General features: G+C 43.6%; 1 protein-coding gene across 1 annotated transcript in view; it reads left to right on the forward strand.

Moving 5' to 3' along the window:
- Window positions 1-11,636: 11,636 nt before the first annotated feature.
- Window positions 11,637-22,343, forward strand: part of large2 (LARGE xylosyl- and glucuronyltransferase 2) — a 77,283-nt gene continuing 66,576 nt past the window's right edge. The window contains exon 1 of the mRNA XM_030415269.1: window positions 11,637-12,125. The gene's annotated coding sequence lies outside the window, so the exon portion shown is untranslated. The remainder of the gene's footprint in view (window positions 12,126-22,343) is intronic.

Genomic DNA, 22,343 nt, shown 5'->3' on the forward strand with positions numbered 1-22,343 from the left:
CTGGAGGAACAGCGAGGCGGAGTGGTGTGGAACAGTTCATGTTCATCTTTGTGATGATTTGTTCTCCCACGTATTGAATATTACAGCCGCTACAGTAATCAGAGGTAAATGTGCACACAGTGACCTCGTGGCCTCTTCACACACATCATCCTCTCATTATTCCAAAACACACAAGAATTATCATTTTCTGCTCATTTCACAAACTTTCTTGCTGCCAGCAGCAGGAGGCTGTTTGTGTAAAAGTGTTCCTCGTCTGTCTGCAGCATCAGATCTGTGCTGGTGAGAGACTCGGGGATTTGTTGATATGCAATCATGCAGTCATGAAGGAGGATTACGTGTTGTTCTCGATGCCGCAGGCAGCTGGAGATACGAGCTCATCCGTCTCCCAGCAGACCCGCTCATCTACAACAAACTACACACACACACTTGTGAATCTTTTTGAATCTTGCTGCAGTAAAAGGTCGTCCACATGTTGGGTCTGTTGGACTCGCAGGTCAGATCGTTTGACTCGAGCTCGCTGTTCGTTTTCAGCAGAAAGATTCAGTGTTTGTTGGTTTCTTCACACGTTCTCTGAGATAACTGACTCTTGTTTGCAGATGTTGTTTAAACGTTCCTGCGTCCGGATGCTGGAAGGGAAACTGAAGCAGGAACAAGTTGAATTAATCGTCTCATTATCTGGAAAAAGAAAAGATCTGAAAAGAAGCTGAAATGAGGCTGAATGACACGTTGAGATGGATCTTTAACGACATCACACACATCTCAGAGGCAGATTGTTAATTTCCTCTTTTCCAATTTTTATGTTTCCCATCAGAAAGTCACATTTTATTGCTCAAGATACTAATATTATAGTAATAACATGTCTCTCACTCCGAGTGCCTCTAATTCATCTTTGGGTGTAATATGACAGTCCTAATAATCCTCATCTATCCCTGATGGCTTGTTTAATTTCAGCATTTCGGTGCTAATAGAACATTACATTACTATTTTAGGCCGAAGCCTAAATATGCCAGATGCACATGAGAAGAGGTTGGAGTGATATCAGACTTCAGACACACTCTCAGACAGCTCAGCTTCACCTTTTAACCTCGACTGTTCTCACCTCCACCAACTGTCCTCTACACTCAATAAGGTCTCATCTAAAATCCTACAAAACACATTTAAACCACATGTAAGATTAATGGTGTGTGTTCCAGTCCCCACACTGGTTTCATGTAAATTCCTTCATTAGTTTTTGTGTAATCCTGCTGTCAAACCAAAAACCAACAAACAGACACGAGTGGAAACAAAAACCTCCTCAGGTGGAAATGTTGTGTGATATACTGTGTAATGTGATGTGTATTCATGCAGAGCGTCTCGTGGAACCAGATTGTAAATCACTTACAAACTCATTTACACTTTATAAGCCACAGGCGAGCTGATGCTCACACCTACACACACACACACACACACACACACAGAGGAAACGCTGCTGCAGCTTTATGCTCACAGGCAGCTGCTGGAAAACACATTCGTACGTGTTGATTGTGGGAAGACTAAAATGTTTCTAGTCGTCCGAGCGTTCGCGTTCAAATGGTGAAAGTTTGTTTACATGAGCACAGTGATCTGATGACCGGGAATAACCAGGATGTGATAATTTGTTGGATTTCTTTACAAGTACGTGACGTAAAACTGTTTTCTTTTGTTTTTGATCCCGTCAACATGACGTCTCTTCGGTCAGGAACGTCCTTCTGTGTTCTTCACATTATGCAGGTGAGAAGAAAACACATCTGCATCCGCTCAGGTTTAACAAACATCCAGTTTCTTTCATGTTTTTCTACATGCACAGATGTAAAAAGAAGGAGGAAACTAGATTAACAGTGTGCAGACTACCTGAATAATCTGGTAACTCCATAAATCAGACAATGATCGGTTTATTAGTGTGCATGTTTTTCCTCCGTCTAATCGAGGTTGGACTGTAAACGTGCTAAATGTGCTCAGTCAGATCTTCTGGATGAGAGTCGTCACATTGCGGGATGTAAACATTAATGCCGTCCTCCTCCCGCTGAGCTGTGATGAGAGCTAGCTTAGCTTTAGCTTAGTTAGACCCACACTTCTCTCTGCAGGATGTTACAGTAGGCAGGTGTAGTTCTGTAGAAAGTACTGCAGCAGTTCCACACCGAGCCGTGAGTAATGTTGAATAACTGGGTCATGATTTCTGCAAAGACACATTTCTGTTGAGTTTTTCAATGTATTTTTTTCTGCCATCGAGTTCAGTTTTATCGGAGCGAAGGCAGAAATCTCTGAAGCTCACAACAGAACCGTCTAGATGGTGCAGGTAACGAGCAACGCAACTAATGAAGAGGATCAGCACTTTGTTTATTTAATGTATCTCTTCATTCAACTTTCAGAAAGTGATTACGAGGAGAGAAGCGGTACGATTTGTGGTTAAGATCTTTGCTAGCATGGCTGGCATTTGTTATTGCAGGATGGATCCGACAAGGTGATGACTTTATATGTGATCGGACCCGTTCACAAGCATTTATAATAACTATATAAAAACAGCAGTCTGTTTGAGGAAACAAAAGACTGATTCATAAACACTTAAAAGATCCTCGTTGTCACTTTAACTAGTCAACATCCCACATTTAGTACGTTAACGAGAAAATTAGTAAAGTAAATTTGAAAATGAAAATGAAAACACTAAACTTCAACTTTAGGAGAATTTGTTTGTTACTTCCTGAATCTCTACAAGTGGACTTATCTCTAAACTAACCTCAGGCATTAACCGTCAGACAGGTGAGGCTAAATGAACTGTGTGCAGCAGCAGACACCTGTTCAGAGGGTGTGTAGTTCACACTGTGTCTCTTCAGTTAGTGTCTGTCGGTGCAGATATCAGGAGAAACCACTTCCATCTCGCTCAGAATGAGATAATCCATCACAGTGAACACGAGGAGGAAACCTTGTTTCACCCTGATGTCATTAGTGCTGTCAATCATCCTGAGACCTGCAGAGAGAGACAGGAAGTCGTCATAACACACCTGGTCCGGACTTTTATTCTGAAGACTTGTGTAGAAAATGATTCACGTCAAGTCAGATGTGTGGACTTTATGTTAGTGTCTGTGGGGCGGGATCACACTCAGCTGGGATTCTGGGCCGTGTTGATGAGCCGGCTGCAGACAGGAAGGAGCTGTTCTGGTGGAAGTGTTGGTTCTGATGGACCCGATGCGACCTGATGCTGGAGGGAAGTGTTCGGAAATGTTGGACCTTCTCATCAGCCTCGACTGTGCTGAGGAGCAGTGTTCAGTCCTTTAAACCTGGAGCTCAGTCAGCATGAAGAAGACTGTGTGTTTGTTAGATTCAGTCTGTTTGCAGTCACCTGCTTTAACATCACGACCGACATCAGAACTACGATGCTCCATCTCGAGGGAGGACAATAGAAGTTGTCGTCGTGCTGTTTGGATTTGATGAGCGTCTTTCTTCTCGTGTTGAAGTCCTGGTGAATATGAGACTGACGCTGTTTGCTGTCATCGTCTTTTCCAGCTCAGGATTCAGATTTGTTAGAAAAGATTGCGTCAGCGTCTCCACATGTTGTTTATCGCAGCCTGTGGAGATTTGGTGCAGAATTAAAAGCACTCAGTCATTATTGTAGTCAGAGTCCCGGAGTTGGCAGGCCATCGCTGTAAACTGAGTCACCGCTATATTTTTATTTTGAAGGGGCATTTGGGGCGAACTTCCATCATCATCATCTCTGCAGTTAATTTAGCCGTCATTATCTCTGTGGGAAGTTTATCTGCAGCGCACCCAACAATATTTATGTTCCACTGGAAACAGAGTTCAACAGTCTGATATGTAACAGTTTATATTATTATACACATATTTATATTATATGTTTACATTCAAACACACGCTGTACTATAAACAAATGAATCAACTGAACTTACAGATTCTCACGAACACAAAACTTAAGAGGAAAATCTGAAGAGAACTCAGATAATTCTCGTCTACCGAGATGTTTTACATCCAAAGACCCCTTGAGTGTGTGTGTGTGTGTGTGTCCGAATGTGTGTGCGCATGTGTGTGTGTGTGTGTGTGTGTGTGTGCATGTGTGTGTGTGCATGTGTGTGTGTGTGTGTGCGTGTGGGTTTGGTAAATTATTGATGTGTGCGTCTGGCTCTTGACGCGTGTCTGCCATCGGAGTTTGGTTCTTTGATCGCAGGAACCCCACCATCTTCGAAGCACACACACACACACACACACACACACACACACACACACACACACACAGAGGTATGCCTGACTACTTATATTAAAGATGGTTATCAAAGGCTCCACTGAGCCATCTGGCAGCTCATCAAATATTAACGGTCTGTCTGCAGCAGCCGTCACACTCGCTGCACCGCACATACAAACACACGGCGAACATGTGACGTGAGTTCATGTGTGTTCATGTGTGTTCATGTGAGTTCACGTGTGTTCATGTGTGTTCACGCTGCGTGTTCGGAGTTGTGGGAAACTTTATTTTGTAACCTTGGAGACGTTTCAGGATGAAAAGACGAGAGGTCGAGCTCGTTGTTTGAGGTTTCTAAGTTTGAAAAATTGATTTTTAAAATAAAAAACAAACATAAAATCAGTCAACCACAAACTTTATCTTTGTCTCTCCAGTTCAACCCGTCTCGCTCTGTGTCCGTCTGCAGCCTTTCATTTAGTGAGGCTGTTGCTGAGGAGTCGATGTGAGACTCTCGTCTGTCGCCTCTCCTTCAGTAACTGTCTCTTTTTCTTTTCTTAGTTTCCTCCGTCAGCGATCTCTTCACCTCTGTAATGACGTCCGTAGAGGCTGCTGAGTACGGCTCCACTTTGGTGCCCATTCTGGCCCCTGACAACCAAACCTCCTCCTCCTCCTCCACCTCCTCCTCCTCCTCCACCACCTCCTCCTCCACCTCCTCCTCCTCCTCCTCCTCCTCCTCCTCCTCCTCCTCCTCCTCCTCCACCTCCACCTCCTCCTCCACCTGTGATAGCGGTGTAAACAACGGCGCTCCCCGGCGGCGCTCTAACAGAACCAGCTAACAGAGCTAACAGTAAGTTACATGATGCTTTCCAGAAACTCTGTGAATCTCAGAGAGCAGTTCAGCTGCAGGACATCGGAGTGAAAACCAGAGAACGCTTTCTTCATAAAATATGAACCAGCTTCAGATCTCTGACAGCCGGTGCTGTGTGATGATCACTGACGTCACACAGAGCACAAACATGTGATGCTTTATTACAAGTCGCTCAAACATTAAATCATTTTTAAGCTTTTCTGTTACGGGAAAGAAAATACAACAAAATGTTGCTTTTAAAAAAACTGTAAATAATATAAACATCACTAAAGTTTGAAATGGAAAAGAGACGGACTGCAGGAAGCAGAAGGTGGGTCAGAGAAGGTTAATTATATTGTAAACGTGTGTGTGTGTGTGTGTGTGTGTGTGAGAGTGTGTGTGTGTGTGTGGTGTGTGTGTGTGTGTGTGTGTGTGTGTGTGTGAGTGTGTGTGTGTGTGTGTGTGTGTGTGAGTGTGTGTGTGTGTGTGTGTGTGTGTGTGGTTTACAGTAAAGTGCTTCTCAGGACGGTCGTCCATCTGTCCTTTAGGCCTCCCCGTCTGACCTCTGACCCCACTATGAACACACTACCCCAACTATCAGCTGTCGCACCTACACACACACACACACACACACACCTACACACACACACACACACACACCTGACTTTGTGTGTGTCCACAGACTGCCGCTGTGACAGGCGGCACATATGGGTGATTTGCATATGATGCCTCTTCTGGATCTTCAGCCTCACCTTGAATATTTGTGCATTGTGTGTGTGTGTGTGTGTGTGTGTGTGAGTGTGTGTGTGTGTGTGTGTGTGTGTGTGTGTGTCTCGGCTCAGTGAAAGTTGTCCTCGTCTGATTTTTTCCTGCTCTTATAAAAACAACTTGTCTCTGAATTATTTATGATCTGCGGGTTTTTTGCTCCTCGTGCTGCTTCACCTTCTCTTCCTGCCTGAATCTGGTTTGTAAACTCTCCCGCTCGCTCTTCTGCTGAGTTTATTTTCTCTCTCGTGCTCTTTTATCAGCTCTGTCTATCCTCAGTTCTTCATTCCTGAATGCCGTCTCTCTCTGTGGGAATCAGACCACTGACCGCTGACAAACACGGCTGTGATGATGAGGTGATATCAGGGCATCACCTCAGACATCACCGGGCCATCGCTCGGTTGCTGTTAGTAGTTTTCTCCGTGTGTGCAGCATTACTGCCTCTATTCAGCCTCATCTGCTGACTCAGCAGGTTGAAGCTGCACAGAGGCAGTCGGTGAGAGCGAGGTCAGTGATGTATGATCACTGGACACTTCCTGATCTAATCAAACATGTCATAAAGTTGTATCCCAGTCGCATAAAGACACCCTTTACGTGTTGTGTTGTTTCTACAACTGCTTACATGTTTTTTTACATGTTCAGTGATGAAATACAAAACTCCACATGTTCACGTTACATACGTGAAGGCTGCAGATACAGAAACACAACCTGATTCATCCTGACAGACGTGTCCAGACACCCAGCACAGAGGGACATCTGATCTTATCTGATCATGGTGATCTCTGCAGGTGTGAGGGGTGGAGAGTAACGCTGCGTTCAAGTTGAATATTTTCCCACGTGTAACTTGGAGCACATGCATCTTCCCGGGCTGGACCGCTGAGCGGTTGATTGTCGTTTTGTCCCAGTGAGTCAAGTTTTGTGTTCACTTTTGGCGTCTTACACCTCGAACACTATGAAGTTGGAAGACAAAAGATTCAACTCAGATATATTTCAATCTCTGAAAAATGACATCAGTAGGTAATTTGTTAATATTTAATTGAATGTGCAGATTTAATTGTCCGTGCAGCTTCACATGAGTGATTAATAAAACATGCAGCTGGCCTGTGACTTTGCTTTAGTGCCGCAAATTAAAATAGAAACGCTCCGTCTAAATGGAATAATAATGTAATCAAAATAATCAGGTCCAGGTCCAGGTCCAGGTCCAGGTCCAGGTTCAGGTCCAGGTCCAGGTCCAGGTCTGGTGTCAGACAGGCCGGCAGGGTATTAGTGATCTCTGAGGGGATGGAGAGGGACGGCAGGTTAACCAGAGAGAGTCTGGATCACCTGCAGGATCGTCAGGATCTCGTGTTAATAATGCGTGAATCCTGAGCTCCATCAGAGCTTTCTAATGATAAATCTGTTTCTGTCTGTTTTACCTTTACAGCTTTTAGTTCTGCTGCTTAATTATGCGACTTTGTCCCAGGTGTAACAGAGGACCCAAACTCTGCTGTGACCTGAGAATATTTCAATGTCATGTGTGTCTTCATCAGACTCAGACAACACAGAGACCAGGGTCCTGCACGGGTTCGGGTACCCGCAGGTACCTGACAGGTGACCCGCACAATTTGGATGAAACGGGTGAAAAATAATGTCCTGTGTCGGACACGGGTGCGGATCAGGTTGGACAGAGAGCGCGGGTCGGGTTTTGCGATTGTCATTTTCATGGCGTCACGTGCAAAAAAAACAAAAAAACAAAAACAAAAAAATCATTAGCGACACATCTACAAAAGTATGCCTGCATTTCAAAATGATAAGCATGTATATTTCATATGAGCTCATTCATGCGTGCTTGCGCCCTCCCAGAACTCCCATTCGCCACGCTGGCTTACTTTCATTTTTAAAAATTGCGTCTGTCTAATTTTGCTTCGGGTGCAAGGTCGGGCGTCGGTATCAATTTATAGCGGGTCGGCTCGGGTGCGGAATGTAATTTGTGCTACTGTCGGGAAACGGGTCGGATGCGGTTTTAGGTACGGCGGGTACGGACGGGTGCGGGTTTGCAAAATAAGACCCGTGCAGGACTCTGACAGAGACTCACCTCCTCTTAAACAACCTCCTGTAAGACTTCCAGCTCCGTGTGAAGCTGCTGAGGCGAGCTGAACTCCGTCCTTCATACAAAGTCAGTGTTTGTGCTGCACTGATTGTGATCTTGTGTTTTGTTTTGTTTTGTTTGTACTGTACGTTGTGCGTCTGAGTTAGAGGAGTGTGAAGGGAAGTCTTCGGTGGACTCTTTTAATCAGTTAGTTCTTGTGTTGTGTTGTGTTGTGTTGTGTTGTGTTGTGTTGTGTTGTCGGTCCGGTGGCCTTGTAGGTTTCATTATTCACAGTTTTATCTCTGAGGTCTGATCTTGTTCAGTTATTCTCTCACCTGTTCAGAAAAATGGAACTGTTCCACCCCAAAGGTCCAAACTGATAACACAGGACTGTTTTTGTTCCCTCTTTTTTTATTTTTTGTTGCTCTGATGCATTTTTCATACATTTATTCAAAAGTTGAATCTCAAGCTGAATATTAAAGGTCTTAAATCAGTGAAAATGCTCCCTGTGCTGCACGGAGAAACGGTTCATTGAGACGTGGCAGCTGAAGTGTGATATCTGCTCTCACTCTGCAGTTTCCTTGAACTTTGGACTTCTTGTCTACAATCTGGTGTTTCTGCAGGATTTCTGTTTGTCTTGGCAAACTCTTGGTTTTGTGTTTGCAGACAGGAAAACAGATCGTTAGTCTCAATGACACCAAGTTTAGTCTCACTTAAAGTTTCTTAATCTGCGTCTTCACAAAAGTAAATGTTCGATCTCTGTCCAAAAGCTTAAAAAATGTGCAAATATTTCACATTATGACCTTTAACCTTTCTTCTTGAAGTGGTTCAGTAAACTTTAACGTCATATTAGAAGGTTAATAATTGACTTTACTGTGTCAACAAGCCATCACAGGTACATTTAAGTGTATTTCAGTCACAAGGTTAAATGTTCCGTCGGGCCCGTCAGCATTTAAACTGGAAACATTTTTCTAAAAGAAGTTAAAAACGTAAGCAAAAAATTGTGTTTTTGAATTCTCCACCTCGTCTCAGACACACTTTTACTCCACTACATTTGTCTGACAGCTTTTACTACTTCCTGTCCAGTGAAAACCATGTTTCTCTAGATGTGTCGATGTTGAATGTTTGTGATAAACTAAAGGGTGAAATGTTCCTTTATGTGCTGAGAAACTTCTCCTCCTCTTATAGCTGTGATTTACTGTGTGAATATATTTTCATCAAGCGGAGTTTTCATCTCTTTTCCAACAACAGGAGCTCACATCCACATCCATCAGCGTGCACGTCGAGCGTCGCTGCAGTCGTTGACAGCAGAACGATGTTTTCTACGGTGGCCGGGAGGTGCAAACCAAAATTACAAAATGTGAAACACTTTTACGAAGCTTGAGACAAATTTACATTTTGGAAAACATTTTTACATATCTATAAAACAAATTTACATTTCAGAAAACAAATTAACATTTCAGAAAACAAATTAACATGATACAAAACACTTTTACAATCGCCGAGACAAATTTACAAGTGGTGAAACACTTTTACAAGTCCCAAAACAAATTTACAAATAACATCAACCAGAAAGGGAATGTACCAACTCCGGGGTTGAACCGGAAGTGATAACCTGGCAGCGGCCAATTCCAGTTGTTGTTGATGGCGTTCAGGGTGAGTTCAAGATGTCAGTGAGGTTTTGCCCGTTTAACGCGGTTTTGTTCTTCGTGTGGTCGGTCTTTAGAGTTTTTAAGGGCATGGATGCAGCAGTGCATAAAATATTTTAATGAGGTACACTCGTACGCTGTAATCGTGGACATGATGTCATGTTTACATGGTGTACAAAGAACAAAACCACGTTAAACGGCTCATATGTTGTCCACAAAACAGGCAAAACCTCACACGATGGGCCATGGCTGTCCATCTTGAACTCACCATGAACTCCATCAACAACAACAACTGCTGTGTCCCAATTCAGGGTCTGCACACTTCAAGGACCCGCCCTTTGCGGTCTCACCGACTGAGTGTACTTCAGTGCGCCCTGCAGGCCGCGTCAACTTTTGTTAATAAAATAAAACATTCAATCCCTTAATTAAGTTATAAATACTGAGTGGAATAGACAACGTGTAACAATAGAACAATATTTTATTTCATGAATTATATAAAAGAACAACTAATTTAAAAAGAACTCCTAAATTAAGTAACTAACAACAGAAATAATGTAACGATTGTCCTCTGGACCAGAGAAGAGCCTCTCCATCCTCTCTGCAGCCTCGTGTCCACCTTCATCCTCTCTGTTTGCTCCTAAAACACAATGAAATGTAAAAGACGTTTTGTGTTATGTCAACAGACAAAAGGGGTCTATATATATATATATATATATATATATATATATATATATATATATATATATATATATATATATATATATATATAGGATAATCATAAACTTAGCTCTTCATTCAGACGTTTAACTAGACTTTACAGTGTTACAGTCTGGAAATAAAGCAGGGATCACAGCCTGATCTGAATCTGTTCATCTCGGTCCATTTATATAAAACAAGTCTCTAATATCTCCACATTCACAATTAGATATAAAATACAAGTCAACCTCTGAACGTCTAACGTTTGAAAGTGAAGCCTTTAAGGTTTTACTTCCAAAGGCATTTAGCTGAGCATTACTAACGTATTTCACCTTGAAGTTTAACATATCTGGCGTTGGATGTTCAAAGGAGTAAAGTATAGACCCAATACTTACATTTAAATACGAGATCTGCGCCACTTGAGGTTATTTATTTATTTCTTCTCTTCGCGTGCGCAATGAATCTTAGGATGTGTGAGACCACAAAGTGTAGTAGCGGTGCACACTCCAAAAACAGGTAAAAGGAGTGCGCATTTGTGGGGTGCATCATGAGAACACTTGAACTGCGACACCCTTCACCGCGGCATAGTGACGTAATCGCACTTCAAATGCGCACTCTGAGTGTGCAGACCCTGAATTGGGATACAGCCAACAACTCGAATTGGCCGCTGCCGGGTTATCACTTCCGGTTCAACCCCGGAGTTGGTACATTCCCTTTCCGGTTGATGTTATTTGTAAATTTGTTTTGGGACTTGTAAAAGTGTTTCACCACTTGTAAATTTGTCTCGGCGTTTGTAAAAGTGTTTTGTATCATGTTAATTTGTTTTCTGAAATGTAAATTTGTTTCGGTAATGTAATTTTGTTTTATAGATATGTAAAAATGTTTTCCAAAATGTAAATTTGTCTCAAGCTTCGTAAAAGTGTTTCACATTTTGTAATTTTGGTTTGCACCTCCTGGCCACCGTAGTTTTCTCACATTCAGGTGATGATGTTCTGGTTTTTGAACGTTTTAAACTGAAACTCAGGCCGTGTCTCACAAATTAAATTATCCTGCTGATAATATTCTGTCTTTCTCGCAGTACAGTTTGAATGCAGTACTTTTACTTTGTAGTTGAGTATTTTCAGGGTGTAAAAGTACTTTAACGTCCTGATGAAACTTCAGTTGTGTGTTTCTGCTGATCAGATTGTGACTGAAGTCTGAAGATGCTGTGAAGTGTTTGTTGGTGCAGCTCAGTCTGACGGGCTGTGATTGGCTCCTGGTGTGAGGCTGAAGTGTGTGTGTGTGTGTGTGTGTGTGAGAGAGAGAGAGAGAGAGAGAGAGAGAGGCAGGAAGTAAGAGCATGCAGCCTCTGCTATTGGCTGAGCCGGTGTGTGGGCGGGGCTTGGCCGCTGGGGGCTGGTGCTGCTGCAGTCAGCCTCAGTGTTCAGGAGCAGCTGAGCAGAGAGCGGACTGTGTGCTGTCCTCGGACCGAACCCCGACCGGCTGCACAGCGACGCACACAAGGACTGTAGAGAACCGCGGACCGGTTCTGACAGCGGTACCGTCCACACTCCTCCAGCCCGGGCAGGGTGCACCGCGCGGCGGGTGGATTCGGCGCGGACGGAGCCTCTCTGGAGCTCTGCTGTCCTCTCTGCTACATGTGTGTCTGTGTGTGCACGAGCCTGTGAGGACAGTTTCTGCAGAGCTGTTAAAGTGACACACACACACACGCACACGCACGCGGATACACACCTTTTGGATTGGACGATGCCACCCCCTCCTGCAGCGCTCTGTCCCTGTTCCTGGATGGATTTTTGATTGGTTTACAAACCTGCTGGATTAAGACATGGAGTGATTCACAGCTCCGGACAACAACAGTGGAACTAACAGCCTCCCAGGTCTACAGACACACAGGTGAGCAAGATGTTCACTCTCTGCCTCTGAGAGATGAAGAACAAGATGATGATGATGATGATGATGATGAAGCAGCAGCAGTCATTCTGAGTTTGATACTCAGATTTAACCCAGAGAGGATCAGAGAGAAGAGAGAGCCACAGAAATCTCTCTGCAGAATGTAATTCTGCTTTTGATGGATTATGTGTGTGTGTGTGTGTGTGTCTATGTATGAGTGTCTATGTGTGTGTGTGTGTGTGTGTGTGTGTGTGTGTGTCTATGTATGAGTGTCTATGTGTGTGTGTGTGTGTGTGTGTGTGTGTCAGGTCCATGTGACCCGTGTGTTGGATAAGGTCTAACTGAGCTACATTCTTATCCGCTGAGCCATGTTCAGAAGCCCCCTCACAGTGCGCACACACACACACACACACACACACACACACACACACACACACACACACACACAACACTCATTTGAAATGTTAATATTTCTCTGCATTCTTAGTAGGTCATGAATGTTTAAGGTTGCGTCCGATGACCTCATTCTGCTGGTCGTATGTTTAAATCCCAGATTCGCAGGATCAGCTGCTGTGTGTTCACTCATGGAACTATGATCAGTGAGAACATGGACTCGGCGTTCAGATGTCACACTCACCTGCTCTGCCTCTTTATAACAGAAACTCTTCTCACCCGCTGATTTATTCCGTCGGTCCATTCAGACCGTCGTGCTCTCACACTGCGAAGCTCCCAGTGAGGCAGCGGTTGCACTTTGTATTCTAAAGATGAAGGTTTCTGGCCACATTCTGCCTCAGGATGCGTCCTCCTGCGCGGACGGGGATGGATTTCATTTAAATAAAGGAAGATACGAGTGTCATTAAAGTTCCATTATTTCCGAGCCTGTTCCCGTCAGTCAGCTGCAGCATCACACGTCCATCAGTGTGTCTGTGATCGCCTCTTTTTAAACACATCCTGCAAAAACACCACGCTGAACTGAACAACGCCCCCAGTGTGTGATTTATAGATTACATGCCAACGTTTTTGTGTTGGTGTGTGTGTGTGTGTGTGTGTGTGTGTGTGTGTAACGGAGCATCTCGTCCTGCTGACTCACCCTTTTTTCCACACAGTCAGTGATTCAGTCCTGTTACTCCATCCGCTAACAGCTTGTGGAACAACAACGCCGTGTTCCGCGCCCGTACGTCCAACAGGTTGGAATAATGGCGCCCCGCTGCCGCTTTGAACAGGTCAGAGAGGCGATAGATGCACATGAGAGCCGAAAGGAACAACTGCAGTTACCTCCAGCAGCCACAGGGGGCGCCAACGAATCATAACATCGCTTATTGTGAATATTTATAAACTGTTACTTTAATAACTTATGTGTATCTGAGCTATGAGCTGACGATGACACGAGGGATTAGCTACAGTGGAGCTAAACAGGAATGAGTCCTGAGTTAGCATGTTAGCATGTTAGCATGTTAGCCCGTCCGGCTCCGTCATCTCACTCAGGTGGTTTTTAGGTGAAATGCCTGAAATCGTCAACGAGCGTTGAATGTAAAAACAGTTAGCGGTTGCTAACGAGTGTCTGAATGAGACTACAGACTACATTTACGTTCATGTGTGGAGATTATCTGGATGAACAGAACCTGGACGGATCAGAACCTTGTGTTTGACTCACAGATTATTGTCTTTAATAACCCGGAAAACACAGAGAGAACCAGGACCAAGCTGACTAATCAAACCAGGAAAGATTCTTGGTGTTCTTTACTTCAAACGTTCCCAAATATTGATAACGGAGCGGCCCAATCAGAACGTCTCCTGGGCCCAGCAGAACTTTTAATCACAACTCTGTTCAAATGACTGAAGCAATTATGAGATAATGAAAAATATTTAATAGTAATTTCAAACTTGATTACAACGTTGAAAACTCTGACGGGCCGCCTGCAGAACCTTCACGGCTCACCAGGATTTAACAGCGTGCAGCTGCTTCGTGGCGATCCAACACTTCAGGATTTGGACTTTAACATCTGCACATCCAGCAGACACACGGCGTCACGTCAGCATTCCACTGAAGAAGTATTCGTGTCACCTGATGAGTTTAAGTCTGATGTTCTGGTCAGGTGTCCGTCTTCATCAGCTGATCTCTGATGACGAGTCTGTTCGTCCCTCTTTTTATTACCGAACACTTCCCCTGAATGTCTCACACGGTAACATTTAAATATTCATCAGCTGAGCGAAGGCGTGCCAGAGTGGCGCTCTGAGACGAACAATCGCAGTAGCGCTCGGCTCTCACTGACTCCACACTTAACCCGTCCAGGAAGTGTGAAATCAGATTTAGGAAATGAGAAACGCCATTTGCATCCGCTCGGAAATCCCTGGAGTGTGCGATTGGATTTCCTGATGACGCGTGTCACACTTCACCTCCAGCACTTTATGTTAATGCTGCTGTTAGTGGAGGGAACCGGTGAGGCACGGCGGAGCCGGATCAGAGGCAGGCGGGGCCGGACCCAGACCGGTACCGGATACACATGCTCTACACATGAGATCAGTCTATGTGTCATGTGGTTAATGATGTCATCAGGGTTATTTCTCTTTGGACCGGGCAGATGTCTGTGTTATTAACCTGGAGGTGTGGAGGGTCCACTCAAAGGACACTACCAAGCTGCATTATGGGAAATGTAGGATGTTTTTTGAGCTTGGTTCATAGATAAACCAGGATATATTTTACCTGTTTGAATGATGAATACACTCTATCGCCACCTGCTGGTGTGGAGAGTTATCTCCTCTCGCGCAAGAGCAGAAGATACGCGCTCATTGGCCGTTGGCTGAAGTCTCTGCTGTGTGCTCATTGGTCGAGACACAGACGGCTGATGTTGGTTTGATTCTTTAGATTCCAGTATTTAAAGAGGAGAGACTGATTGTTGGTCTGGCTGATTATGCTGACGATGATTGTGTCTGATTCAGCTCTGATGCAGCGTCACCTCCGTCTGTAGTCCCGCCCACAACACTCTCTGATTGGTTAAACATCATTAATACCTGAGAAGTAACTAAAGTTATCAAACTCTTGCAGAGGGGTGGAAGTGTAAAGAAGCAGGAAACAGAAATACTCAAGTAAAGGTGCTCAAAATTATCCGCAAGATTTTCATTTTTTACTTCAGATGCATGTTGTTTTGAAATATTGATCATCGGTGTCCTTGTTTACTATTATTAATGTCTTTCGTCATCCTGTATTTACAGTGTTGAACAAAGAAAAGCTCACAGATGTATATGTTTAATAAACGACTGAAATTATGAATTATCGAAATAGCTCTAAAGTCAAAAACATAAACAGTGGATAGAAAAACGACATCACAGACAGTCTGAACATTAAATATGAATATTAATAATATAATACAAAGCTGATGATGACTAAATGTTTTCTCAGTTTGGTTTGAAGGAACTCAACGTCATCCAACCGCATCACTGTGTGCAGATTGTCTTGGTTGGTGTGTGTCAGTTGAGTTGTGCTTGTTGTTTTGTTTTGTTTTGTTCGTATTACTTTATTGTCTGTAATGTTTCTGTTTGTTTGTTTGTTTGTTTTCCTGTTTTGTTATTTTATTGTTTGTATTGTATGTTAGGACCTCGAAAACGCGATGGTTCATCTCGAGGGGTTTATCATAATGAATAAACTTGTAAAATCATCATCAACGACCTGCTGGATGAACAGGAACTGAATCAATGAGTCATTTAATGGATTTAATAAGTGGAACAGAACATTTATTCGCAGCGATGCTGATAATCAACTTCGCATTTATGTGTATTTCAAGCAAAATACCAACATTACACACAGTCGAGAGAATTTGATGCTTTTCATTGTTAAAAAATGAAAGTAAACTTAATTTCTGTTGGTTTTGGAGCTTTTGGTTTGATTTAACAAACACCAGCAGACATCAGCTGAGAGCCGGAGACCAGGAGAGGCTGTCACATGTCACATCTGACTACTTCCTGTTGGTATCATCTTGTGATCATACTGATTCTGATAATATCTGTAATAAGCTGAAATGTAAAACACAGTTAGGAACAGAAGCCGCTCCGTCTCGAACATGTGGCGAGTCGCTGAAGAGCAACTGAGCGAATAATTACAGAAGCGTTAGCATCCACGCGACGACACTCAGCGATCGATGGTTATTGTGATCAGTCTAACCTGCTACAGTTTGTGACAGATGGCTGAGATGGTAATTGATCACAGAGAAAGAGGAGAAGCGATGGAGAGGAGGAGGCGGAGGAGGAGGAGGAGGAGGGAGGAGGAGGAGGAGGAGGAGGAGGTTTAGAAATGATTAAAATTAAAAAATGAGACAAAGAGGAAAACAGCAGATGTTCCACAGTCGTTGTGCAGCTCCACCGGGGAGCTTCATGTGTGTGCAGCACTTTAATCATAGTTTCATCTGTGATGAATAAAATAATCCATAAACCGTGAATTTTATTAGAATATTAACCGAGAATGAACCCTGTTTCACCCAGATGATTATAATAAATCACATGATCTTCTCATTAGGAGCAGAAGTGTGAGTCTGGGATGTGAAGGCTCAGATGGAGATCAGGTCACAAGTGCAGCATTATACTTGTAAAGATGATCTGTAAGAAAACATTAACTTAATATTCTGCCTCTCCAACAGGATCAGCACGAAGCTTTTGTTATGAATTCACTTTCCGCAACAAATAATGATTATTTAATTAATCTAGTTTCCTTTGAACTGAGCCAGGCTAGCTGTTTCCCTCTGTTTCCAGTCTTTATGCTAAGCTAAGCTAACTGTCTCCTCCTACTTTACAGACAGCGTCGGCCAATCAAACTCTCACGAGAAGCGAATGAGCGTATTTCCAAAAATAACGAACTAAGTAATGTTTTAAAAAGCACAAACCTTTAGTCTTTTTAGTTAAACTGCTTCCAGCAGATTCTGGATGATCAGAATCAGGAGTAACGACCCGGTTTTATTTGGTTCTTGCTCCTCTTTGACCCACAGCGGTGCTTCTGCTCTGTAATGAGCTCGTCCTGCTCTGTTGTCTGCAGAACAGAAAATGGGAACCAACCATTAAAATATGGCTGATCAATATTTCAAAAGTATATGCTGTATAATATTAATGTTACAAGCTCTGCTGAGTGAGGCCTAATGTACTCTGCAGCTCGTACAGCTGATGGTGTAATAATAGTTTTATTCTGCCTCTCGACCACTTCAGCACTTTAAGAATTCTTCTTCCTCGTCCAATAAAACATCCAGGATCTACTTTTCCACTTCACTTCCTCTAAAGTTTATATACAATACATATTACAAGCGTGCAGATATGATCTCCACACTGCTGCACCGGCCCACATGTTCTGTTGGGTTCTGTTTGAATCGGTACCTTTTCTGTGGGGTGCTGTACTCTCTCCTCCGTGTCAGCCTGATGTTCTCTTGACCTCTCCTGACGCACCGGTTATTGTTTTGATTTTTAATCATCTGCTTTGATCAAACCTCACGTGTGTGCAAACAAAAAAAAGAAGAATTACGTAAAGATGAAGATGTTGTTCATGTCAGAGTGTTCAGCTCTCCGTCAGGTGTATCTGAAGTTTGACCAGGTGTTTCCTCAGGTGAGAGGTGTTGCCATGCTCCGCTTTATATTCAGGGTGGGACAAAATATCAATACGGCAATTTTTTTGTGATACTTCCGCTTGAGATACAATAATCGATACTAAAAGTGATCATCAAAAGATTGGTTCAGCATTAATCAGTACTGTGTAGTGCTGATGTCATTGGTCAGTATTCTTTGGGTCAGTTTGGTACCAAACCCGGATGTTGCTTCACAACCATGAACACACAGCGTCCTGCTGAAAACAGTCCCTGATAAATCCTCCGTTTCCTCCTGTGTGTTCGATAGAAACTGCAGTGAGCGGCTGGTTGTTGACCGTGGAGCCATCAGAGCATCAGCCTCTCTTCAATTAACTGAAATCAGATCCTCCTTTATTTCCTATGATCCTCTTTTAATTGCTGACCCGTCTCCTGCAGTAAGCAGCAGGGCGGCAGACGGATTCTTAACAGGCAGAATTAACGACTATCTGCTGCTTGTGCCTGTAGCTTTGTCCTCCTCCTCCTCCTCCTCCTCCTCCACCTCTCCTTCCTCTGTCTCTGCTCCATTTTGTCCCTCCATCCCTCCATCCGTCCTCTCTCTGCTGCTAATGGTTTCTCCATTAACCCCACCTGACGGCTGTGTGGGTAATTACAGATTTATTTACGGCCCGTGGCCACACACAATGAGAGATAAATAACGTGTTTGACCGAGCGGAAAGAGACATTATCCAGCCGTGCATTTCACAGATTTGACCAGCCTTCATAAACACACACACACACACACACACACACACACACACACACACACACACACACACACACTCTGTATGTCCTTGCAGCTGCTGTATCGTCACTTTAACTGGAACCCGGTGAGTTTTTCTCTCCCGCTGCCGTTTGATGAGCACCAGGATGATGTAGGATGAATTCTTGATGCAGGTGGAGTCAGACTGCGTTTCTTTGACCTGAGCTGCTTCTTCAGGCCTCAAAAAACAAAATCATCTTTTAGTTATCCAGTTGTTGTAAACGCTGCAGAGCAAAGCGATCAGTCATGATGAACCTGGGTCCGATCCTCCCTCTCTTTGAGCTCTGTGTTTGGTCTCCACCAGCGTCGGGGGGAAACGTGTCTCTTTAGCTGTGAGGTCACCAGCTCCTCTTTAACTGTCTGTCTGCTGATCAGCAGGAAGTGGACGAGTGCTTTTTATAGCTTTTTCTCTTGAGAACAGTAAAAGCTGGAATAAAAAGTGTGTCTGTAGACAGCAGGCCTGTGCTGCTGCTAACAGAGCTAACACTGATCTAACATAACGTGTGTGTATAATGAATCATTCAGTTTTGTAATGAACTCTTAATTTCTGGGTTTTACAGTTCTTTTCTTCCTTGATGCGCGGCCGTTGGTAGCTTAGCAGCTACGAGAGTTTGGCTTCAAAAGGCTGTAAATCTGGTCTGAGATCAGTTAGTGACCTGATCACAGCAGACCAGCTGATGGAGACATCTGATGTTTCTTTGGTTGTTTCTCTGATTTACTGTGAAGCTCCAGAACTGTTCTGTGGACTTCGACACTTCACTGACGTTCTGTTGGTACACTGAGAACAAAGTGATTTAATTTTAATTTTGTGGTTCTCAGGCTAAAAGACATTTATGTGATTAATATGATTCATGTCAGATTGAAATCTTCGTGTGGTTTCTTCTTTTTATCTTTCTACTTTTTACTCAACTTCTTTAAAACCCGATCGGATGCTTCCAGAACCAGGAACTTACTCACCTGCTTCTGCAGTCTGTTCATTTTAATGAATGTGTTTTTAATCACAATCGAACATTATGCTGAAAAGGTTCTTTGTACCGTATTCATTAAGTTTCCGCGCTCGTCTTCCTCGTCTGGTCGTCTTCATGTGAGGAAACAGATTTGTGTGTCTGTGTGTGCGGCTCGTCTTTTCTGAGCGTCGACCTCCTTTCTCAACATTTCCTGAACCAGATCCAGACCGCACAGACGACTGCAGACTTGCGTGGCCTGCTGGGCTGCATGCTAATAATCCCTCTGAAGCTCTGATTGATTTCAGGTCATTATCTGTTTGCTGTGTTTGTGTTTTAGCTGAGAGCTGCTTGTCAGATTTACACCGTCCAATACTGAGGACAGAACGTTAACAAGTGCGGTCAGATTCAGCAGTTCAGACGTGTGTTTATCACCGCCGCTGCAGCTCATTTATACCTGCTCCATTTTGATTTACTCTGCGTCATTAAAGTGTCTGCTGACTGCAGTTTTATTGTCATTTATTCAATCATGAGTTTGTGTTAAGAGCGTTTCTGTGGTTTTAACACCAGCTGACATAATAGAGAAAGATTAGGAGGATGAAATAAAACGTGGAAATCCTCGTCTGTCGGTCCGAGCGGCTCGATGATGTTTTTATTTCTGCGTCACTCAGATTTTGACTTTGTGTGAGTTTACGAGTGTTATAAAGCAAATATTTGGTGCGCCAGATGTGCTTGGTAATACAAACGGTGAGTAATGAAGTGAGCCGGTTATTTTAAGGAGTCGTTGCAGAAGTTTTGCACATTAACATCATCTCAGCTTCTGTTCGGAGCTTTTACTCTGCTGTCAGCTCGCAGTTAGCATCAGGACGTCTCAGTTTGGGCTTTGAGTTTAAAAAATGCTCAATATAAATATGTAAAGATGAAATGCATTGTGGGAAATGTAGGATCCACTGTTTCTGGAGCTTGAAACAAAGCGGTATGTCATGTCATTGTGCTACGCTGCTTCAGCTGACGTAGCCTCCAGAACAAATGTTGGCTGGGTTTGTTCGGATCAGATGTTCTGGTTCTCTCGTCACAGCGCTGTGTTGAGGCTCCAGTCAGGTTCAGGCACAGAAACCACTGGTTTGGATTGAAATACCTTTCCTTAGAAATATCCAGCGGTGTGACTCAGACTGTATTAACTCCACCGCCGTCGCCTCCACCCCCTGCTGAGAAAATCATATAATGTGCCACAAACGTCGCTGTGAGCTGCGGCATTACATCCTGCAGACTGGCTGAATGTAGGTGTTAGTTCATTTCCTGCGTTATGGATTTATTAAGTGCAGAGAAGCTCGTCTGCGTTCTGATTCTGACCGTCGGAACTGTTTGAGAACAGCGACGGTGCCGGAGCGGGCCGAGGACTTCCTGTGCTGGCAGCGACCTTGAGGAGGAGATTCATTCTGCATCTGAATCATCTGAATAACTCTGAGACACAAAACTGACTTTCTCGCCATTTTGCGTCTCTTCTTTTTGTGAAATACTGCGTTTGGATGCGTCCTGTGTCGGCCGTGACTGGACCTTGGAACGTGACTTTGAAAGGGACAGAAAGACGGGAACACATTCAGTTTCTGCCGCTGCTGATGTAGAAAATAATGGTTGATAAAACATTTATAAATCTGCTGTGTTGAATCTTAAAGCTGCTGCGAGGAGCTGTGACTTCTGGACAGAAGCAGTGCGAGCACCAGCGCCTCCTGTGGGAAACATTCAGCTCTTCATGCATTTATTCTGCAAGCAATTAAAAGAAATCTGCAACATATTGATGATAATTTAACAGAAATAGCCGATCTTCTTACTGTTGGCTTATGTGGGTCATAAAGAGGCATTAAAAGGATGTTTTAGCACGTTAACTAACCATGATGTACCTGAGAAGCACAGAGCTGATGTTCTGGGTCAGACATGATCCGACGCTCCGTCTCTCATCTCACCACTCGGTCTTTGTGTGGAAGGTGTCGAGGTGTTCTCTCACGTGTCCGTCGCCTCGGCAGCAGCGGGAGGATAAAACCTGACCCGGGTTCTGCTTCTCCTCACTGTGCCGTGTGATACCAAGCCGAGCTGCTGCGGCGCTCATCGCCTTCAGCGCCGAGCTGCACGTGGGAGTCCAGCTCTGATTTGATGCCTTTTATAGAGGAAACCTGCTGCTTTCTGTGCGTGTGTGTGTGTGTGTGTGTGTGTGTTTCAGTGGTCTTATGAAGGAGAATAAATGTCCTGGTTGACTGACTGAGATGTCAGTTTAGTTTCAGAGCGACAGTGAATGAGTGAAATGAAAAAGAGATTCAGGAACATTTGGACCTCGTCTGATCCGCAGTCGAAAAGATAAAATGTAAAATATTATACTCTAAACTCTGGGACTCTTCCCGTGCAGTTCTTTTAGACTTATAGTTGGTAATTAAGATTATCACCAGACTCCCCAAACAAATCTAGTGATTTTAAGAGTTGTTTCATGAGGAGACACTTTATAAACTCTGTGAAACTCTGTCTCTGACTAATTCTGCATTATTTGGACCTTCTTGTAAATTCAGCAGATGTTCTATATGAACTTCTTTCTGTCTTTGTGCAGAAACATGGAGTCTGTTTGTCTCACTGATGTGATATTTGCATTTAAAGCGGGGAAGTGAGATCTGATCGGTTCATGTCTGGTGTGAACTGACAGATCTGTCCACTTGTGAGTGAATGACTCATGACGGACGGTTACATCAGGTGTGAGTCAGCTGTGCTGCTAAAAAAGAGGAATTATCTATTTTGATAAAATAAAGAATAAGAGACTCGGAGCCCGGAGGATCCGACAGAATCATTGCTGTCTTTTATGAGCACAGCTGGTTCGTCAAGGGCTCATTTTTCTGAAGACGGGAAAGATTTTTTCCCTCATAAAGTAAAAATT

This window comes from Sparus aurata, chromosome 4, assembly GCF_900880675.1.
Source record: "Sparus aurata chromosome 4, fSpaAur1.1, whole genome shotgun sequence".
In the NCBI taxonomy this organism is placed as follows: domain Eukaryota; kingdom Metazoa; phylum Chordata; class Actinopteri; order Spariformes; family Sparidae; genus Sparus; species Sparus aurata.